This window comes from Oncorhynchus nerka, linkage group LG16 (assembly GCF_034236695.1).
Source record: "Oncorhynchus nerka isolate Pitt River linkage group LG16, Oner_Uvic_2.0, whole genome shotgun sequence".
NCBI classification, from domain to species: domain Eukaryota; kingdom Metazoa; phylum Chordata; class Actinopteri; order Salmoniformes; family Salmonidae; genus Oncorhynchus; species Oncorhynchus nerka.
In genome coordinates, this window is record NC_088411.1 from 17,523,979 (window position 1) to 17,531,510 (window position 7,532).

At 42.4% G+C, this 7,532-nt stretch overlaps 1 long non-coding RNA gene across 1 annotated transcript; it reads left to right on the top strand.

Moving 5' to 3' along the window:
- Positions 1-3,195: 3,195 nt before the first annotated feature.
- Positions 3,196-4,878, top strand: LOC135561224 (uncharacterized). The gene is made up of 2 exons (XR_010459325.1): positions 3,196-4,560; positions 4,649-4,878. It is a non-coding gene; the product is annotated as an uncharacterized LOC135561224 (long non-coding RNA).
- The last annotated feature ends 2,654 nt before the right edge of the window (positions 4,879-7,532 follow it).

Genomic DNA, 7,532 nt, shown 5'->3' on the forward strand with positions numbered 1-7,532 from the left:
AACCCCTTTGGAACCGAGTCCAGGACAATAAGGCAATGTCTCATTAATTGGATGAAATAAATGATTTTTTTCCTGTGGGAAGGTGATGATGGGAATGTTAAGTGTTGGGTAGACGCCAATGATATCGAGTCATGCATAACAACTACCATATCATGACTTCCATACTGTCTTGTATATAGATCGCCCATCGCTCATATTCCCTAGCTACTTAGTTCAATCAATGAATTGTATGTATTTTTAATTTGTATTGTTTTTTTTCAACACAAATGACAAAAACAAGAAAGGCCTGTAACACAAAACAACTTTCTGCACAAAACATCACATTCCAATCCAACAGTTCTTTTTGGTTCATTCCACAGACCAACTCGGTCCACTAAAAGTTGTTATTGTGTTCTATTGTTCTTCTGCAAAGATCCAAAGTGTGCTTTGTCAGACAGTACTTTACATAGAAAATAGAGAATACTGGTTCAGCCACCACAGGGGAGCTGGGTATCCCCTCTCGCAATATATTCTCATCATCTGTTCTTTACATCTGTTCTTTACTGGTCGTTTCTTGTTCTTTGCCGGTTGATTCACTATATGTTTGTGTTTGTATGTGTGCGTTTGTGTTAATGCATGTGTATGTGTGTATTTCTGTGTGGTTCAATATTCCCATGCCTCACAAGCAATAAAACTTTTTCAATCCCACTCTTTTCATTTTTTTCCCACCACTCGTTCTATCAGGCTGCAAGACATTTAAGTGCATTTTTTGATTAATCTCCCTCCTGTCGTAATTCACGCTGCAGAGACAAGACAAACAAACAATGAGATGATGAGACTTGGAGACCACTAGCAGGTTGATGAAGAGAGAGAGAGAGAGAGAGTGACAGGGGCCACTGACACACACTGGATGAGACTGTCACCTCAGTAGTTGAGTAACTGTCACGTCAGTAGCTGAGTAACTGTCACGTCAGTCGCTGAGTAACTGTCACGTCATTAGCTGAGTAACTGTCACGTCAGTCGCTGAGTAACTGTCACGTCAGTAGCTGAGTAACTGTCACGTCAGTCGCTGAGTAACTGTCTGAGTAACTACGTCAGTCGCTGAGTAACTGAGTAACTGTCTGTCGTCAGTCGCTGAGTAACTGTCACGTCAGTAGCTGAGTAACTGTCACGTCAGTGAGCTGAGTAACTATCACGTCAGTCGCTGAGTAACTATCACGTCAGTCGCTGAGTAACTGTCACGTCAGTAGCTGAGTAACTGTCACGTCAGTCGCTGAGTAACTGTCACGTCAGTAGCTGAGTAACTGTCACGTCAGTAGCTGAGTAACTGTCACGTCAGTCGCTGAGTAACTATCACGTCAGTCGCTGAGTAACTATCACGTCAGTCGCTGAGTAACTGTCACGTCAGTAGCTGAGTAACTGTCACGTCAGTCGCTGAGTAACTGTCACGTCAGTAGCTGAGTAACTGTCACGTCAGTAGCTGAGTAACTGTCACTGAGTAACTAGTCGCTGAGTAACTATCACGTAACAGTCACTGAGTAACTATCACGTCAGTCGCTGAGTAACTGTCACGTCAGTCGCTGAGTAACTGTCACATCAGTCGCTGAGTAACTGTCACGTCAGTCGCTGAGTAACTGTCACGTCAGTCGCTGAGTAACTGTCACGTCAGTCGCTGAGTAACTGTCATGCCAGTATTTGAGTTTTGGTGCTGTCTAGTAAGACAATCGGATCTATTTGTCTTTCTGTGTGATCATAAGAATCTGTGACAGGTAGATGTACCGAGGAGAGACAAAAAGACAAGCACGTCTGGTGCTGGGCTGCACTTATGAAAAGCAATAGATCTCTCATGTTTCTTATCTATGCTATTGAGCATTATCTTGTGTTTCTGTGTTTTTCTGACTCCAGGACAGGTGACAGGGATCCAAGATCTTGACTTTAGGCTGTCACTACAGACATACTATATAGGGTGTATGCATAGTGAGCAGTCTTGCAGGTGCATCTCAATAGTCTAAAGTGGTTTCCTCTCCTCATCTCCTTCCCTTCATCTGGACTGAACTGAAAACAGAGGAAAAGGGGCTACTCTAGACTATTGAGATGCACTCTTTTGATTGGCATCCATACCCCTGCTATGACATGAATTTCACTAGATGGCAATGTTTGTTGTCAAAGAGAAGAGCTGCTGCAACAAAAGATGAGTGCTGAACCACAGAAAAAAAGGACTTATATGATCAATTCAAATCCACCCTCAAACATAATTTCATTGCTAGACTCAGATACATCCTCAAACATCACTTCATTGCTAGACTCAGATACAGCCATTTTATATCCAGTATAGCACCCAGTCCCCATTGCATATTTGTTGTTTTTAAATGGATTTAAGTGGGTTTAATTGGGTTCCATTGATTGATTATTTCAATTTTTCAATTGAAGAAAACAATGACCAATAAACAGAAACCCTGTGGTAGCAAATTGAGTTACACTGAGGTTGTGTGATAATTTTGACACAGCAGAGTTAAAAGTATTTATAGTGCATTCAGAGAAAGACACAGGTAACTGCCAAACTAAAGGAAACACTTGGGTAAATGAGGGATACATAGTATATTGAAGGCAGGTGTGGTTTCTGAGTTAATTAAGAAATTAACATCCCATCATGCTCAGGGCCATGTATAACAATGCCCAGTTGCCCATTATTTTGGATACCATGGCTAGAAAAGAGGGGTCTCAAAGGAGTATAGGGTGTTTTAATGTTGTGTGTGTGTCCCTGTCTCACCAATTGAACACTTATGGGAGATTCTGGACTGGTGCACGAGACAACGTTTTCCACCACCATCAACAAAACACCAAATTATGGAATTTCTTGTGGAAGAATGGTGTTGCATCCCTCCAATAGAGTTTCAGACACTTGTAGAATCTATGCCAAGATGCATTGAAGCTGTTCTGGCTCGTGGTACCCCAACACCCTATTAAGGCACTTTATGTTGGTGTTTCCTTTATTTTGGCAGTTACCTGTAGATGGATAGATGGAGGGGGAGTAGCGACAGTCAGTATTGGGCTTGTCAAGATCACTGGACCTTCGATAAGCTATTGCCTGGCAACACTGGGTCTGCGTCACAAAGTGAGAATTGTATTGCAGGGTACTGAGTGTGTGTGTGTATGTGGGGAGGGGTTAGAGGGGATGAGGGGACATTATAATTGCAGTTTGTTGTCATTCTCTGTAGTCCTGAGGGGTAGCTAACAGCTATAGTGTGTATTTGGTCATTGGGTTATAGAAGAGTCATATACTTACTAATATAATCCATAGCAGTAACAGAATGCAAGTTCTCCATTGTTAGGGGCTGTACATTGCTATGTCTTCTTAGTCAATGGGACAAATTGGATCAGTCTTGGATCAGATTCTTCAAAGCCAATGGAATGGTTTGGCTGCAGAGAAGGTCATTTAATTCCAGTGTGTATGTGTGTGCTCATGTTTGCCTGTGTGCCTGTGTGAGATTGTGTGCTGTGTCTATGCATTTGTGTACCCATGTTTGCCTGGGTGTGCTCGCGTGTGTGTGCCTGTGTGTGCCTGTGTGTGGGTGTTCGTGAGTACATATGTATGTGCAAATGCACGTGTGTGTGACAGATATTGCTCGGCGTGTCAAAGACAGGCCTGTGAGGTGAGAGCCCCCCATCATACCCAGTGACAGGGGTCTGGGATAATGAGGTCCCTAAGCAGAACACCAAGACCCCTCTGTCACACAATCACACATGGTGTCAGGGCAAGCACACACACACACACACACACACACACACACACACACACACACACACACACACACACACACACACACACACACACACACACACACACACACTGGTGGTTAATTTCTTTACTATAAAATGAGGAGAGACAAACTTATCACACAAGTCAGAGTTATACTAAAACTAAATCATGAATCACTTATTAATAAGGGAGCAGGTCAATACAATGCACACATATAAAGTTAATACATTGAGTGCTCTACGATAATGATGACTTGTCGACGAATCACCCTCAGATGATTCGTTGAGAGCCCAGAGACAAAAGTACAAAGGTATTTTATAGCCAAGATACACCCCTTTCAACCTACATGACAAACAACAGATGTATAGAATGGGTCACAAGGTTAAGATATGTATGAAAGATACATATAATTCACAGCAGACAGTATCTACTGTAAAAACAGTTCTCTATCCCTGGTACCATATAGAACAGAAACATTAACTCATGCTCTGGAATGCAGTCTCTTTGTGTTTTTAACACCCAAAAGACATTGTAAATCTCGTGTCAGTGTTATCTCCCAGAGGCCCATCCTCGGTAGAACACACTGTTACATCTGCTCCTGCCACGCCCTCTAGTGCTCATCCCGTGTCTCCTTGACCTGACGCCACTCCCCAAGTGCTCTCTCTCTCTCTCTCTCTCTCTCTCTCTCTCTCTCTGTGAGTGGAGACAGGTGTGCTGGAGTCAGAGCAGATCCCCACCAGCTGCAACCTGTTCCATAATCAAGACCTCTACAAATACTCATTCCTGCCTCTTCCACGCTGCCAGATCGTAATCTCTGCTCAGTCAGTCCATGTTTCTAGCCATTTGTTCCTGGTTAGATCCTGTTGTGCATGTTTTCCTTGCCTGACGCTGTTTTCCTCTCCGCTACAGTTCTGCCCACTCTGACTCTGGACCCTGTCTCCAGTCCGACTTCTCGTCAGTCCTGCTACTCTGTCCTGGTTTCCCCACTCTACGGCTCCCTTGGATTCCCCTCCGGACCTGCTTACCCTGTCCTACAACACCTCTCGCTCTCGCACCTGGTTTCCGGCAACACTCCCAAGCTTCCCCTGACCTACACTCCATCTTCCCCCTGTGTTCCAATAAATACCTTGCTTACTTCATCCCAGTCTCCTCGTCTGAGTCTGCTCTTGGGTTCATCTGTTCCGCTCCGCGTGACACACACACACAGATGAGCGTTCTAACATCCGCATATTCTGTTGCATAAAACAACCATTTGATGCGATAATAGCATTATAACATAACCTTGTAATTTCCACCATAACACACACAGAGGGTTGAGTGATTGTTGAATAAACACATTAAGGGCGAAACACTAATATTAGTCATCCTGTCTCTCTTTGAATTGGCACAGGGTGCTGTATGACAAGTAGACAGATTTGTCTCCAACCCTCCTTACCCCTGCTTCAAGTCACAGACAGAGACAGGGCTGTGTCACACACGGTTATGTCAGTGAGACACTATTTGTGTGTCACCTCGAGTGTGTGTGTGTGTGTGACCTCTGCTTCGCGTCAGAGATAAAGACAGGGCTGTGTGTATGTGTCACCTCATTCACAAAGCAGTGTCGTTCCACTGCCAGTCCTCTCTCTGCTCAGTGACTGGGGACAGAGGTTTGAGAGCCACAGCTACACAGGCAATAAATCTAACTGACGGAGGGAGGAAGGGAGAGAGAGAAAGAGGGGGAGCATCTTCACCTCTCTGCTCCATCCCAGTCTCTGCCACCTCTGTATGCCTTGTCATCATCGGTGCATTGTATGAAGCAAGGTTAGTATAGTAAACAAAAAACTGTAACGAATGAAAACGAATCATGAAAAACTATTTAGTTAACTGAAATAAAATAATGAACAAACCTGTTTGAAAGACAAACTATACTGAAACTATTATCTTAGAAGTAAAAACAAAGTAAAATAAAATGAATTATGTTCCGTTTTGGTTTTTTGGGGGGGGGCACAAATCAAATGGGGTTTTCAAGCATCTGAATCTGGTGGGTCACATTGAGATTGACCTTATAATTTCCACGAGCAGCCACGAGATATTGAGTGGTATGGCTAAAGTAACCGGCTGTAGAAAGAAAGTCCAAGAGTGAAATTGGGGGAGGTGCACCAGCAACCGCAGAAAGTCGGACTAATGTGGTTTTCCGACAGCAAGGCTCAGCTCAACACGGCAGTGTCTTTTCATTGTTCATAAAACTTTTTCTCTATAATGTGGAAATAAACATGTATCTAACCCCCATCTCACACACTCACAAAACTGAAATCATAATATAATATTGTGTACACATTGTTCAATTAATTAGTAAGAGAGAGCCTCAAACACAACATGTATTTGTATAAATGCATTTTAGAGATAGATTGCTGCAAATTGGTTCATGTTTCAGTCATGTATTTGGTCACGTTTGCGTGGGTCAAACAAAAACACCATAATGAGTGGTTGACAATAGAGCCTCTTACAATACAGGCGGTGGCTGCAGGATGAACTTACAGTCGACTGCAGTAAAACAATTCATGACCTTTGATCACATGATTTTTGTAAAGTTCATGCAGTTGACATGTAGGCGCAAGTCAGAACATTTTTATCCCCAGAATGCAACACATTTTGTAAGGCGCACAATCACACAGAGTATCTGGGCATGTGCAAGGGTACGCCTCATGCTGCTACAATGTGGTAGCTACGGGACCAAAACAGCGGAGAAGTATAGCCTTGCACTTCAACGCTCCTGGTTGCTGCAGAAATGGACCCACTACTGCTCTTTACTTCGTGCATCTACGTCATCTCGCTGAGTTGACCTTTAAACCCTAACCTATATCCTGACGCATTACTGCCACACAGTGCCACAAGAAGTGACATCACAAAAACTATACACCACATACAGTGCCTTGAGAAAGTATTCACACCTCTTAAAACCTTTTCCACATTTTGTTGTGATACAGCCTGAATTAAAAATGTATTAAATCAACATGTTTTGTCATTGGCCTACACACAATACCCCATAATATCAAAGTGAAAATATGTTTTTTTATTTTATTTTTTTTATTAAAAATGTAAAGCGGAAATGTTTGAGTCAAAAATTATTCAACCCCTTCGTTATGCAAGCCTAAATAAGTTCAGGAATAAAATGTCCTTAACAAGTCACATAATAAGTTGCATGGACTCTGTGTGCAATAATAGTGGTTAAAACTAAAAAAGCAGACATTGAATATCCCTTTAAGCATGGTGAAGATATTAATTACACAATTACCAAAGTTATTAATTACACAACAAGGCATTAAACAAGTCATACTGCAAAAAATGTGTCAAAGCAATTCACTTTTTGTTCGGAAAAAAAAAGTGTCATTTTTGGGGCAAATCCAATACAACATATCACTGAGTACCACTCTCCATATTTTCAAGCATAGTGGTGGCTGCATCATGTTATGTGCATGCTTGTAATAGTTAAAGACTGGGGAGTTTTTCAGGATAAAAAATAAACTGAATGGAGCTAAGCACGGGCAAAATCCTAGAGGAAAACCTGGTTCAGTCTGCTTTCCACCAGATACTGGGAGATTAATTCACCTTTCAGCACGTCAATAACCTTAAACACAAGGCCAAATCTACACTGGAGTTGCTTACCAAGAAGACAGTTCCTGGAGGGGCACAGTGTCAGCTTTCCGTTCTTCAAATCAAATCAAATGTTATTTGTCACAGATGTGGACTAACAGTGAAATGCTTACATATGGGCCCTTCCCTTTCAATTAGTTTCCAATTTCGACCTAAACAA